General features: G+C 41.4%; 1 protein-coding gene across 4 annotated transcripts in view; it reads right to left on the reverse strand.

Annotated features, from left to right (window-relative positions):
- Positions 1–16,108, reverse strand: part of Marchf8 (membrane associated ring-CH-type finger 8) — an 81,221-nt gene that overhangs the window by 55,678 nt on the left and 9,435 nt on the right. Inside the window, exon 1 of one of the 4 annotated variants that reach the window (XM_048444452.3) lies at positions 13,194–13,231. The exons of the other annotated variants lie outside the window; for them this stretch is intronic. The gene's annotated coding sequence lies outside the window, so the exon portion shown is untranslated. Of the gene's footprint in view, positions 1–13,193; positions 13,232–16,108 lie in introns of those variants that run through there. 4 annotated transcript variants of the gene reach the window in all.

A 16,108-nucleotide genomic window follows, 5' to 3' on the forward strand; every position in this document is an offset into this window, starting at 1 on the left:
TACATACTATATACACATATACTTGAAAAATTTTTAAATTATTCTAGTAAGAATAATTTAGAATATATAAAAATTATGAATAGTACTTTTCTGCCATTACTACAGCTTTAATTAACTTTGGTATCAGATGAACCCTTAATCATTTTGAACCTTTGAGGAGATCCAGTTTGAACCTTTAATAAGACTACTCTGAAAAAAGATACTGAGATTCCATTCATGACTGAGGCCCTACTTACAAAAAGGACCTTACATCTTACAGTGACCTGAGAGAGACAGTGATCACTCCAGTCTAAAGCAGGGGTCCAACTATCATGCAGACAATGGGAGAATACAGTAGGTTAGAGGACAAATTGTGTCCATGACTCACATTGCCCCACAAAAAGCAAGGGGGCTGTACCTCTAGTTCAAGAAATGCCTCAAATGGCAACCAGCAGCACAGGAAGCAGCAGCTGCGAGCTGGGTCCACCAGCAGCATGGGTGAGATCACTACCCTGCTTGCCCTAGCTGCGCTAGGGCCCTGTCAACACAGGATGTTTGCACTGACAACAGAGGCTACATTTGGGCAGCAGCACAGGGTATCAGTGCTCGGCTGGCTGTGAAGTACGCACACTCTCATGTACCTGTGCATATGAGACCAACTAACTGCAGCAGCACACTCAGCAGAGGGGCCAAGTGACCACAGAACTCTCCTTTACCTATATAAACTGTGCTTTTCTTCATTTACAATGTTATAATGAAATAAAACTGCCATTTTGAAAGAAATAAAGCATATGTAAAGTAGAGGCCCAAAGAGAAGAAATATAGGATAATACCAGTAAAATTTAATACGGAGTTTAACACAGAACTTCATTTGTGTTTGAACAATTCTTACCTTGTTCCGATAAAATAAGCATTTCAAGTCAATGTATCTTTAAAAAGTAAAGCTATGGCCTTTCAATGCAGATGGCTTCCAAGAAGTGTTTTCACTTGAGGAAGCTGTGGGCCCAGCACAGGAATGTCACTCTGGAACCAGGTCACCCTCCAGAGCCTGCTGTCACAACTGGTGCACACTGCTGGTAATCACCAGGATGTGTCTGTCTCATACACTACGCAGTCTCCAAACTTGTTCTGCTTCTGGGCTGTGCCCACGCCTAAGTTATACAGCCACCCCACAATACTTGGCATTGACAACTGTTTTCAAAAGACAATTCTCGTTAGCACAATGGGACAAGTCTATAAACTTGGCAGGAAGACCACAAGTTCCTGGTCAGCCTATACTATACAGCAAAATCTATTTCAAACAAAAACAAAACTTCTAGCCTAAAGGATGTCATTCCCATCAGCAGTGAATTTGAGTCTGCCTGGCAAAATAACAGCCTGCACCCCTATGTAGATCCAACCAATCAGCAACCTTCTGAAGATCTTCCACTACAGGGCTGCAACTCCCTCATGAAGTATCATCTCATGCTACAAATAGACGGAAGAACAGATCTGGAATATGAAAGAAGTCCATTCTTCTATAAATAACATATGAGAACCTGAAAAACTTCACAATATAGTCAAATTCACAGCAGCCGTCAAAGCGAAAGCACTCTGTTGTCGCAGGAAACCACTAACATCCTAAGCAGTTCTGCAGCATCACTACCTTTCCTCTTAATGCTTCTGAAGCTGCAGTCTTGAACTGGCAGGAAAGTAGTGAATCCCAGGGATGCCTGTCCTCTTCTAAGGCTGCATTTCAAGATGAAACGTCCAGTGTTGATACCAAAAGTATTTTCTCCCTTCTGATTTGAAGCAAAGGCCCAGCTGGATAATTTTTTTTAACTACTCCCTATTCCCTGTCTTATGTGCCATCTTCCACTGAAAGTTTTCTTCTCAACAAAAGCCTTCCTACTTGTGGGTTTTGTGTGTGGCCCACTGAGTTTAATTGCTGCTTCTTGTCCCAACATGAACTGGAAGATATTTGCTGAAGCATGGGCAGTTGACCAGTGGCTGTGCCACTGCAGGAAATGATTCCTCCTCCAAGCATTTACCACCAACAGTCTCTGACCAGGGAGGTATGGGACTCCTGGTCCTCCCATTCGTGATGAAATGCTGCGGGCTCACCCCTGTGCTGGCCTTTATGGCTAACAGAGCTGCAGTGAGTGCACCAGAGCAGTGGCCGCTATGCCTCTCCATCTTCTGCTCTCCTCTCTGCCCCTCTTCTGTGATTTTCACTGAGATCTGGAGGAAGGAATACTGGGTAATTTTCTAAAGTTAACACTGCAGCACAGGAGCTGACGCGGGTCATCCACGGGATTAGGAGATTCACAAGTGGTTTGCACCACAGCACCTAGCACCCAGCATCCATGCCATTATATCTGCAATGGGCAAGGTTTCTTGGGTATTCCTCATCCTTTCCAGACTGTAGTACTGAATTTACAGCTAGCCAGGCTAGTCTCCACAGGCCTCCTGAAGAAATCCGAGAGCATGTAAAATGATACAGCAGGCAGTGTTTAACCTGAAGCAGGGCCCTGAAGCCTCTGAGTGAAAGACTTCCTGGTCATGGAAGCTCTGACTCAGTCTTTGTTTACTAGAGGTTAGGAAAGGGTCTGCCTTCAATGACCATCACCCCTGAGTACCACAGCCAGTGTGCTTTCAACACTATGCCAGAAGGAGTCAAGACACAGTCTGCTTCAGTTAATCTGAACTTCAGTTCAGAACTAGTGATTCTTATCATCAATCATAATGTCATTCTTGTCTGGAAAATTGAAATAACATTAATGAGCCATTTACTGATTTCATAGGCATGACACCTAGTTGGTAAAATAGGACAACCCTCATCTTGACATCACTGGCAGTTAATTCAGAATTTAAAAAACAGTATAAAACTTCTGGGAAAAAAGTAAATTAAAGATGTATTTACCCCTAACTCCTTCCCACAAATACCAAAAGTGTGGTTAAATGAAAGCAGTAAAGACACTGGTTGTTTTCCCAGAGAACCAGGTTCAATTCCCAGCACCCATAAGGCAGCTCACAACCATCTAAAACTCCACTCCAGAGGATCCAGCGCATTCTTCTGGCCTCCACAGTCACCAAGCACACAAGTGGTGCACAAACATACATGCTGGTAAAACACACATATATGTACAATAAGTTTTTTTAATTTTAAAAATAAAATGCTTCAAAATTAAAACAAATAGAGGAAAGATTTCAATCTAGATTAATGATTCACAATACACACAAAGCAGTATAAATAGAAGAAACTTTACATATGGACACACTGTAATAAATTTCAAAATAAACAAAAAGAAAGGATTTTAAAATAGCTAGAAAGACAGGTGACCACTACAATTTGATCTCACAAGCAGTAAGAAAAGCCTGGTGATAGCATGGTACCGTCCTCGACCTACAGACAAAATGAGGTCTGACCAGCACTGTGTATCCGTAAAATTACTCTTTAAGAATGAAGATGACTAAGGATATTATTGCCCCAGATACACACACACACACACACACACACACACACTCCAACAGTGACACTGAGGAGTGAGAGAAGCAAAAAGGAAGACAAAGAAAGTGAGCATATTTAAAATAGCAATAATATAAAGAGAAATATTATAATATTCAATTATATAACTAATTTGTTAACCATGTATTAAAAACCAATTATATTATATAACTAAGTTATCTATGTGAATTATGTAATTAAACAATGTTTAATTATATAAAAAATGTAAAAGAGAAATATTATAAATAAAGCAGAAAATAACAAGCATATAAGGTGTAACCAGAAGCATAGCTTCTGTGACTACTGGATATGATTTACTATTTTTCTGTTTGTCTTCCAGTTTTTCTTTCTTTCTCCATGTATACATTATCTTTTCCACAGGCATATCACATCTTCTTGCACTCAGGAGCACTATGGCAAACCTTTACACTAAAGCTGGGTGTCATTTTGAAGAACAAATCACCACCAAAAAGGCATACAGTGTAGGCCAGGTGTGGTGGCACATGACTGCAGTCCCAGCACCCAGGAAGCTGAAGTGCGTAGAGCAGGGAAAGAGAGGCAGGTACAAACCGTGGACGGCACAGCACTGTGTGGACCAGGGAAGGCTGCTGTTTGCAGAGTAAAAACTGAGCGAGGTGGGAAGGTGGAAAGTGGCTTTTCTCAGCTTCACTGGGAACACAGTCAACAAAAGCACTTCAAAAGCACTGGTTGCAGGGTTACAAGCCAATATTGTCTTGTTTTGTTGTTTGCAGATACTAATTCTCCAACAACTTGGATCAGCTGTATAACCATTAAGTACATTAAATATGGAGACTCATAAATGTTGCAATGAAGAGGTAAACAACTAGGAGACGCAAGGGAAGCAACCTAGCTATGTCACGTCTAAGAGAGAGGTATGCTGACTGTAACAGATCAAAAGTTAAGAGGATGGAATACATACCACACAGTGCAAACGAGCAACACAACACCTGCCACAGCTGACAATGGAAAGGTGACAGTTAAGATCTAAATAGTCACATGGCTTTAAGCAGACAGGTTAGCACACTCATCTGCAAACAGAAAACTCAAAGTCCAGAGGCTTCTAAACATCCAAGAATAAACTAATGGACGAAACAATTCACTTTAGAAGATTTATATAAACCTACTACCAAAACTTCAAAAATAATCCCAAGAAAACTACAAAACATTGACAGAGAACATAACATGGTGATTGTGGAGGTGACTGGATTGAGGGAGACTGTTGAAGAGCCTGAGCCTTCTTGCAGTTGGCTACTTACAATGTGGCAATGGCCATGAGCTGGCTGGCTGTATCAGACAGTCTGGTGGGAACATGCCTCGCTAAGGGGAGCAACTACTGCCATTATCATAATGAAAGGCCTTTGAAATTCTTCCAAACTAGGGCCTTGCTGAAGATTTTATATTGAGCTATAGTTAATAAGACTGAGGTATTTCTATTCTCACTACAAATATATGAGGAATTATCCATCTCCCAGTACCCTGCCTTCCTCCCAAGCAATGTCATGTTTTTCCAGTCTATGTTAATGCACTATCAAAGTAGTGCTATGCTATCAGCATCCTCCTGTTCGTTACAGTCGCAAAAGTCACAGAAAACATCAGTCACTGCTTTTACACGTTCCGTCTACTAAACCACCTGTGACACCTCATCACGTGGGCCAGTTCAGACTTGTCATGGTGCTGTTACTAGTGAGCGTCAGAACTGCTCACAATGTATGCTGCTCTGCCTTTTGTCACACAGCTCAGCCAGTACTCCATCAGTTTACCTAACAAAGGCAGTTTCTTCTTTATGAGACGAACTCTTCATTTTGATAAGAATCTCCCACATCCCATTTGCCCTAGTTATACTTCCACACAGTAAACCATAGAAGAGAGGTCCTTTCTCATACTGAGTAACACGAAGTTTGAATAATTCCTGCATTCTGCACCATTGCCATCAACCAAACTTTTCAAAGATCAAAAATGTTGCAGATGACATACTGAATTTTCAATACACTACTATTTTAATAATATTATCAAAATAGTAGAAAACTCAAAATTGGAAGAGATGGCTTGGCCGGAGAGATTTGCCACAAGCCTGACAACTTGAGTCTCATCTCTAGAACCCTGAGGCAGGAGAGAGATCTGGCTCCTGCAAGCTTTCCTCTTCTCCATGCATGTGCCAGGCACATGTGCACATAACTATCTCCTACTGCACACACAAGTAAACAACGAAAACTTAAAAAAAAACCAAAACCAGGAACTTTTCTGCAAATAATGAAAAGCAACAAACAAACAAAACATACTAGGGATGAGGAAATAGACACAGCAAGGCACACAGAGAGAAAGGCTTTCTGCAAATCAGAGGGGTTCTCAAGAAGCTGAAGCCCAGTCTCTCTTTGAGGGCTAGGGAGTTTTGTACTCCGGGCAGTGGTGGCACAAGCCTTTAATCCCAGCATTCAGGAGGCAGAGGCAGATTGATCTCTGAGAGTTCAAGGTCAGTCTGGTCTACAAGAGCTAATTCCAAGACAGGCTCCCAAAGCTATAGAGAAACCCTGTCTTAAAAAAAAAATTTTAAAAGGTAATATATCATGATCATACAGAGTTTATCCCAAGAGCAAAAATTTGGATTAATGTCTAGAAGTCTGTATCACTTAGCAGCAAATAATACATACATATCCAACAAGCTTTTGACAAAGTTCAATGCCCATTCTTGTCAAACAATCAACATCCTTAATTACATAAACTTAACTAACCTACAGCAGACTGAGGGTATAATTCAGGGGTAAAGTGCTTACATAGCATGTACAAACCCCAACAAAGGAGAAGGAGGAGGAATAGAAGGAGAAAATAAGGCAGGCAGGCAGGCAGGCAGGCAGGCAGGCAGGCTAAGATCCTGAGAACTCTGCCCAAAAGACTGGCAATAAGACGAAGATGCCCACGTCTCACTAAGTCTACTCAACACTACACCAAAGGTCCCACCAATGTGGTACATGAGGGGATAGAAATACAAGACACAAAGGAAGGAGAGGCTGGAGGTACAGCTCAGTGGCAGATCCTCTGACAAACATATATGGGGCCTGTTCCACAGTCATCTCCACCTCCATCTCCAGAGAGGGAAGGAGGGAAGGAAGAAAAAAGGACTTAAAACGTTCTAGTCACAAGCTACAAAATTATTGACAAAAGAAATCTAGACTTAAGTCAAAGAGTAAAAGGGGAATATGAGCAATACAGGCTGGATGAAACTCTCAAAGAATCTACAAACATATCTAAGAAAAGAACTCTAAGCTGGTCTAGAAAGATGAATTTAAGTCAATTTGGCAAGCTCATAAAATGGGTATGTAATGAACAAAACTCAATTTCATTTTTATCTTCTAGCAATAAAACAAATAACTATCTTTTTCAGATTTAATAATAGAAAAGTGTGTGTGTGTGTGTGTGTGTGTGTGTGTGTTCCATGTATACATGTGTGGGGGTGCCCACTGAGACCAAAAGAGGGAATTAGATCTCCTGAAACTAGAGTTATGGGTGATAGTAAGTTGATCAATGTGGGTTCTGGGCACTCACCTCAGGTCCTCCAGAAAATAAGACTTCTTAACCTCTGAGTCCTCTCCCTAGCTCCTAAAACTTTTTTCTTAAAAAAGAAAAAGTCCTCAAGTAGAATATTCAGGAATAAACTTAAGAAAACATATGCATATTCCATATAATGGAAATACAAAACAAAAAGAAACTAAATACTTAAATCAATTTGGAGACATGTACTATGCTAATAATGTTGATTCTGCCCAAATCATAATTCCAGCCATATCCTCACTAGGTGCTTTTACAGATATTGGCCGTTGGTTCTAAAGTTTATATGAAAATACTAAGAACCTAGTACAAATAAAAAAATATTGAAAAATTCCAAGTTAAAGGACACATTATGTGACATCAAGCAACCAAACTATAGTAATCAAGGCAGGCACAGTGAGGTGGTTTATGCTAGTGTCTCAGCTCAAGAGGCTGCGAGGAGGAATCATTCAAGTCCAGAAGATGGAAGACAGCCTAGACAACATAGCACAACCACATCTCAAATATGGAGAAGAAAAAAAGAAAGCACGATCTTGGGGAGGAGAAGAAAGGGGGGACAAAGAGAGGAAGGCCTGTCATGAAGACACAAGGATAAGCACATGATAAGGGACCGGGACCAAGAGTGATCAAGAACTTGCTATGTGGACCAGGCTGGTCTCAAACTCTTAGAGCTCTACCTGCCTTAAGTGTTAGGATTTAAGATATGCAGCACCACACCCATTTTAAAAAATAATATTCCTGAATATTTTTATTATTTATAAACTACCCAGTCTTACATTTTATTAGACCAAGACTAGCAAATAAAGATTCATAGACAAAAATACATACACAAGCAAATATATAAACTATAGTAGTTACATGTTACTAAATAAGTATACATATTTATCATTCAAATAAATAATTAGATGAATAAACAAACAGAAGTAGGAAGGAGGAAAAGCTCTTCCTTACAATAGAAGACAGTTAATGCAGAAAGAAGTCTGGATTTGAAAAACCACAATCCAAATCTAAAACTAGTGAGCAAAGGCCTCCTGAGGAACAGAAGAGCTAAACTCACTTCAAAGAGAAAAGCAGAGTCTGGCTGTACAGAGGTCTGGCAGACATCAATCTTACCCAAGTTCCCATGTCATCACTGATACATAACCAACTAACATTATATGGCTCCTATCACGCTAAACTGTGGAAAACAGACGTAGTTTTGGGTTTTATTGTTATCTAAAATATAAAACTAAATCTAACTGTTCTGCTGGAACCTCCAGCTCACCCCTACATGATCTGGAAAACCCCATTCCTGTGTCTCCAGGACCCGCCCACTCAGAGAATCTCCAAACAAAGAGAAGACACCAAAAGGCCCAGTTCCCATTCTTGACGACTATGGCAGCTTCTTCCCCTAAAGTTGCCAGCAGCACAAGTCTCTCCCTAAACCGCTCAGTTTTTGATCATACTTGAGTACAAACCCAGTTTGTGGCGGATACATCACCATCACTCACCTACAGCCTATATAATATTTCTGCTTTAGTTCAGGAATGTGGCAGTCTCCATCTCTGGGACTGGAGAACCCACCCAGAAGACGCTTTGCTCAAATAGACCTGCTCTATTTTCTCAATTTGGCTTGATCTGGCTTACTACAATGGCAAGGAAACTTACTTGGGGGGTGGGGGGGTGGACAGAAAACCCATTACTAACCATGAGACAACTACCGAGAGTACATATTAGGAATATTCTAGAAAATAAGTGGCTTGTACCCTTCAAATGTTGTGGGAGTATCTTCCGCTGCCTCAGCCAATAGTCGCTGAAGCACGAGCCCACAGTGTGGCGGGGAGCGCCTTCTGCTCCATCAGCCAATAGCCACTGAAATACCAGCCCACTGGGACGTGGTATATTTCTCTTTTAAAAAGAGACAGAGATCCCGGATCAGGCCCTCTTGGTTCCGGCGCTTGCTCCCGGTTCCTGTTCCCGGCTCCTGCTCCAGCGACTAGGCTCCCTTCCTGACGGTTTATGGTGTATGTAAGTTTTACCCCCCAAAATAAATAACCCCTTAAAACATAACTGGTGTGGGATTACATCTTTACTTTTCTTCATATCTATCATACCTTTCATTAAATATATCTATCAAGTCTTTTATTGAATATATGTATGTCTGTATATGTCTATATGATTAATACATGATTATATATTATTATAATCATATAATATATGATATTAATATATGATTAATATATATGATTAATGTTTAAGTTTTCCACAATGAACAATAAGTTTTTCCTTCAGTGACATTTAAAGTTTCCAGGAAGAAGATGGGGTCCCATAACAACAACTCCACCTGGTTGAGATGATGTCATGATACTGATAGCGCTACTATAAGATCTGTTTTGGGTACCAGCTGCACAAGACGATTCCAACGTGGTTAGCTGAAATGATACACATCTTGTACAACATTCTGGCCAGACCTCCACAAAATACTCAGAGACTATTTGCAATTTTAAAAGACATTGATCTTAAATTTAACCATCATTTTACTTTCACAGGATCCCCCAGAAAGAACATCACCCCCATGACAGCTGGAAGTAATTCTACAGGACGACGTCCCCTCTCCCAGTAAAGTTTGTCCTTGGGTTTAGGGACATCATTTAGGGGTTGGTTATAATTAGTATAGGGTTGAAGGTTGGGGGAGGAATTTTATAAGCGCAGGAATCTTAAAAAAAAAAAAGGAGGATAATTGGATTATGGGATAATAGCTTTGTAATTGTGAGTTATTGTTTTTAGACAAATATATTGGTATTGATTCTTATATATTGATACAAAGTTAAATTATGTTGACTATTTTATGCATGCATGCTTCTACCTCTGTTTAAAACAATTTTATGTATTGACATATATATATTGTATTGATATATGTATATTTTACCATATTGCATTGTACACTTCTACCTCTGATTAAGATACTTATATATTGTTTATGTATTGATATATATATTTATCATATTGCAATGTACACTTGCACATTGTTTATATTTGGAGGTCACATTGTCCTCATTTATTGCACAGTTGTTTATTATCTCAGTCTTTAAGTTAAATAGATAATGAGAATTATATAGAATAATAGTCATCTAAATTTGACATTTATAATTAGACTAATCAGGTTCTTTAGATATATAGAGATTATATTCAGTATAGATAGATAATCTCCAACCTCTTCAAAGAGCTGTAGAAAATGGCCTTTAATCTAACTCAGAGTTCTGTGGTAGTGAGACACAAATACTCCTGACAGCACTGACCTATTCCCGAGAGAATGTTGAGCACCAAAGACACTCCACCTGGAGCCTTTCTTCTGGGCAGAACTGGCCTTTGGGTAAAGAAATGCCCATATCTCAACTACTGACAGAGTTTCAAAATATCCGTAAATGGATAAAACAGGACTGTCATATCCTGCCAAGACAGAGTAAGATAGTTTTGAAAAGTTCCTTGCCCTTGAAAATGGTATGTCAGTTACGTTAGGCCTTAGCCAAAGTTGGTTGCTTCAACGCTGCAAACGTGACTTTGGGTGTTTGCCCAGGTAGCCAGTTGTCTCTGTGATTTGTTACATGTTCTGGAAGTTTGATTGCACTTCCTAATTACTCAGGTAACATTATTTCCCTTCTCAGATCTTTGATGGGATTGAAGATTATATAAACGTAGTTACTTTCCTTTCATGACTTGGCCAAGTTATTTATTATACAAGACTTTAGCTAGTTAGAATAGGATATTTGTACTTATTGTGTATAATTGTGTAGGTTTATACTTACTGTATATAATTTCGTAGTAGGCTTAGAACTCTCCTACTTAAACAAAAGGGGGAGGTGTTGTGGGAGTATCTTCCGCTGCCTCAGCCAATAGTCGCTGAAGCACGAGCCCACAGTGCGGCGGGGAGCGCCTTCCTCTCCGTCAGCCAATAACCGCTGAAATACCAGCCCACTGGGGCATGGTATATTTCTCTTTTAAAAAGAGACAGAGATCCCGGATCAGGCCCTCTTGGTTCCGGCGCCTGCTCCCGGCGCCTGCTCCCGGCTCCTGCTCCAGCGACTAGGCTCCCTTCCTGACGGTTTATGGTGTATGTAAGTTTTACCCCCCAAAATAAATAACCCCTTAAAACATAACTGGTGTGGGATTGATTCGCCGATATTCAAAGACTGATGTCAAGAACAAAAAGAGATTAAGGAACTATTCCATGTCAAGAGAGACTAATAAATATGACCACTAAATCCAGGATGGCTCTTGGTTAGAAACTGGAAGAGCAGCCAGAAGAGCAGGTAAAGACCCATGAGGACAGCTGCAGACCAGCAGCGCCAACTGCGAGCTCTGTCAACAGGAGCTCAGGAGCTCAGCCTTTGCATAGGAATTCATACAGGAGAAAGGAAGGGAGGGAGGGAAGGAGGGAGGAGGGAGGGAAGAGGGAGGGAGGAAGGGAGGGAGGGAGGGAGGAAGGGAGGGAGGGAGGGAGGGAGGGAGGAAGGAAGGAAGGAAGGAAGGAAGGGGGGCCCCACTCCAGAGGGAGAATACCAAGTGGACTCTAGGACAGGACAGTTCCTTGTATACTTCTTATACTTTCCTGTAAGATTGAAATCATACAGCAAAAAACAAAATTGAAAAAGTAAAAAAAAAAAAAAAAGAGTTTCACCCAAATACCCTAGACAAAAGGCCACTCACCCTTAATGTGTAAAGGCTTTGGGTCTGGGAGTTATGGCATCCCAGAAGCCCTGGGTTCGATGTCTAGCAAGACAAAAGCAAGTCAAGAGGCTGGAACACAGAAAAAGGGAGGAGGGAAGGGGTAGGAAAGAGCCAACTATTTACATAAGGTTTTGAAAACACTAATACCCAATCGACTAATGGAAAACAGAGAATTTATTGTCAATTCATAAAACAAAGTAATAAACTTTGAAAATGAAAAAGACAAACAAGTCAGCTTCATTATCAAGTACGACAGTGAGATCTTTCCCCAGAAAATTAGTAAAAAAGACTGACATTGGCAGACTTCCTAAAATGAACATTCAACAGGAGTTAGAAGTAGGAATGCCTAATTTAGCCAGTTTTAGAAACGCCATTCATCAATATTGAATCAAGAGCCTTAAAACGATCTTCATTATTTAAGGTATGATCTCTTAAAGTAATCATCAACTGTGGAATTCATGCTCGGATACATCCATCAGGAGCTGGAGATGACTCAAGAGTGAGAACACACGTGGCACAAGCATGAGGACCTGAGTCTGAATCCCAGCACGCACATGCAAAGCTGGTTGTGGCCTGTGACCCCAGAGCTGTCAGGGTGCAGGCAGGAGGACAGCTGGACCTTGCTGGCTGATGGACTCTCTCCAGGATACCCCGTCTCAAAGGAGTTATGATGAAGGACAGAGCAGCACACCTGACATCCTCCTGTGTCCTCCAGGAGCACAGGCATTATCTGCACCACATACACACTCACACACACACCTACATATATACACTCCAAAACAAAAAGACACTCATCAGAGAGTATTCATTATAGCAAAATTCTTTAGAACAATCCATGTGTTCAGCAATACGAAAATCGAGGTATAACCACAAAATACAAAAAGATTAAAAGATATTATTATTATTATTAAAAGATATTAAAACAGAGAAAAAGATACCAAAGATGTCAAGAGATAAAAGCTTACAAAACGGGTATTCTGGATGATCTTAAGTAAAAAGGAACTCATTAAATTCTAGATTTTGAGTACAAAAGTGAACAATCACCGAAAATATAAATGGGGGTATGAAAATCTGGTCTGGTCTCCTGCTGATCTATGAGATCTAACTTGCCCACCCCTTCTACCCATCCAAGACAAAGCTAACACTCCTCACCTGGGGGCGCCCTTCCCACCCTCCCATCTTGCTCCCTCGGCACCTGCAGACCTGCTCCTTTCCCACTGGCATGTGGTAAACTTTGGCTGCTTCATATCTACAAAGCTTCCACTCACTTCTGACGTGCACGGAAATGGACTCCAGCCACTCTACTAAAGAATCTTAAACACGGCAGTTACTCAAACAGAAGCTTCATTTCCCCTTGCTTCTTTCAAATAAAGACATTAAGAAAAGCAGCCCCTCAAGTGTTCTTTCCTAACAAAAGCCCAAGGCCGACTCTCAACAGTACAAAGGCAGCACATACCTGACTATGTTCTGTGAAGTGTGCCATCTGCTCACTTTCTTGTCAAAAGACATTTAACAGTCTAATCACTAGGCACCACCCCAAAAACACACCCATCTGTGTGCAGCACCAGCTCTGCCCTACCCCTACTAAGTCTGCCTTCCACTTGCTTTCCCCCTCATTAGCAGAGCACAGCGGTCAGGGAGAGGAGGGAGACCTACCAGGAGTAGAATCACCAGCCTCCATCCTCTAGCGGAGGGCCAGCTGGGAGGCCTCACACATCAGTGGTCTACAACAGTAGAAAATTTTCAGCCTAGGAACAGTGTGCCTCGGGGGCATCTTTGCTTGCTCTGTAAGTGCTACTTGCAGTTAATAAGAGGCCGAGAGTGCTCTGACACCCTACGATGCACAAGGAAGTTCCACACCCAACGAAAAGTCACTCTCATGGCAGCATCCAATTCCAATTCAGCAGGAAGGAGACAGTGCAGGTTTAGGACAGCTGTGTGGTTTAGGACCTGTACAAACACACACACTCTCACACACACACAATCTTAATCACATGCTACAACAGGGTGGGGGTAGTGTTCCTTTGGGTACCAAAATTCTGTCTCCAGCATGGGAAACAAGAAGTTATAACTGAAGCAGAGTGGTATACAGGCCTTTTCCTGGCATTATCTTGCGTTTTCTCACATGCTGTTTCCAAGCAGCAACAGTGAAAAGATAACAACTATCAAAACTGCCCAGGCTGGCAAACACCTCCTGCAGCGCTGGCAAAGACCCACAGAATGATGACAAGTTGAGCTGAGTATCTCAGGATAGAAGGACCCATATGCACAGGCCCAGCTTTGGTCACCTGGAGAGAGACGGCAAGCACTGACGACCAGTGCTGCTCCCAGGAGAATCATGAAAAGGAGCAGAAGGCTTTCAGGAGCGGCCCTGGTACCAAACAGTACTCAGCCTGAACTTTCACCCAAACCAGATGCAAGGAAGAAAGCACTCAGAACAAACAGGGCCACACTATTATAGCTTAGTTACTGTCATGACAAATGAACCACAGCACAACAGATTCTTCTTATTTGAACACCTTTTTCAAGCAATGATACCCTCTGATGAAGGTCAGATGGCTGGGAAAATCCTCTAGTACCATCCCTGGCCGAGACATAAATAACTCTGACTACCTCGCAAATATCATTTGCCTGTCTGATGTAACTTTTGTCCCATGTTAGGGCATAGCTACTTAAGGAGGTTCATTTCAACACTAAACAGGAAGAACCATTAGAATCTTGCCCACTAGAAGTCAGCAAGGTAGTATACACAGCAGCCCTAGTCAAGGAGACTGAGCACAAGTTCAAGGATGGAAGAGGCTACAAAACTCCATCCCACCTTAAAGAAAGAGCAAAATAGACAAAACATGGAGCTGGGGCTATAAAACAGCTGGAAGAATGCCGTGTCACAGCTAAAGGGCCTGGATCCAATCCCCACACAGCTGTGTCCACTGTGCTGATCAATAGAGCCTCCCTCTGAACATGCCCATCTGAACACATGAACAGAGCTTAATGACTAATTCTCAGTATATCGGCCCTGAAGTTTCTCTCACATCATCTGGCCTTCCAACTCCAAGCCTTTTTCTTCTCTAGGCCGTGAGACAGCCTCTTCTCCCGAACAGTGTTATACCTAGTTATGCCTGGCTCTGTAAGCCACACAGAAGAATGGATGACAAGACCAGCAAGATGGCTCTGCAGGTAAAAGGTGCTTGCCACAGGACTGCATCTGAGTCTGATTTTCAGGGCTCACATGGTATGAGAACTATCTTTTGACCTCCACAAGAGTACACACACACACAGAAAGAGAGAGAGAGAGAGACGGAGACAGAGAGAGACACACAGAGAGAGACAGGTAGATGCTTAAAATATGAGAGGAGGAGGGGCTGGAAAGATGGCTCAGCAGTTAAGAGCATTGCCTGCTCTTCCAGAGGTTCTGAGTTCAATTCCCAGCAACCACATGGTGGCTCACAACCATCTGTAATGAGGTCTGGTGCCCTCTTTAGGCATGCATGTAGAGAGAATATTGTATACATAATAAATAAATATTTTTTAAAAAATTAAAAAAAAAGAAAAATGAGAGGAGGAAAGGAAGGGAAGGACAGAGAGAAGAGAGAGAATCAATGACAGACAATTACAGACTGGCAGAACTAGAATGAAGCTGGAGACCAATCTATTGACAGCCAGTCTCACCTTCATAACTGAGCAGACAAGGTGGAAACAAGAGTGAGACCCTGCCAGCTCAAGCAGCCACTCGGGAAAGCTACAGGAGGACTGCAGACTCTGGGTCCTGCTCTTGGAGTTGTGCCAACAGTAAAATGTTATATAGCAGGACTGCAGTTTCTTAGAGTTCTGTGGTGAAATTTTAAAAAACATTTTCAGTTTAGTAAGTTTTTTTTTAAATCCCATTTTGTGACAATTTTCACTTTTGTAATTCTTCATTACAATAAAATCTAGGTCAGATGTCAACAGCAGGTTGCTCTGTATATGCAGATCTGGGGCCTACAATAATTCAGTTCATTTTTCCATTGGCCCCTGTGGAGGCAGCATAATGGTTATCAGCACACAGAAGACTGAAAACCCAGGTCAGAGGTGACAGGGCAAAATAGCAAACAGTGACCAGTGACACGCATCTTCCTACCAAGACACATTCTATCTGGATTAGTTTTAGAACTTACAACTGTCAAAACAGGGTTTAACTTAAGGCTTCTAGTAATTCTTTAAAGTATTTGGACTTAAATAAAATCTCAAGTAAAAGTTACCGTTCCTGGGAATATACTTAAATTATATTTTAACAACTCAATATAAAGTTTAAAAGTTTACAGTAAGGAGCCTCTTAGAAGAAGATGGAAGGTAATTTCAACTAGAAAATCAAGTTGGGTTATTAAAGCATCA

The sequence above is a fragment of the Myodes glareolus genome, chromosome 3 (assembly GCF_982192425.1).
Source record: "Myodes glareolus chromosome 3, mMyoGla1.1, whole genome shotgun sequence".
Taxonomy (NCBI): Eukaryota; Metazoa; Chordata; class Mammalia; order Rodentia; family Cricetidae; genus Myodes; species Myodes glareolus.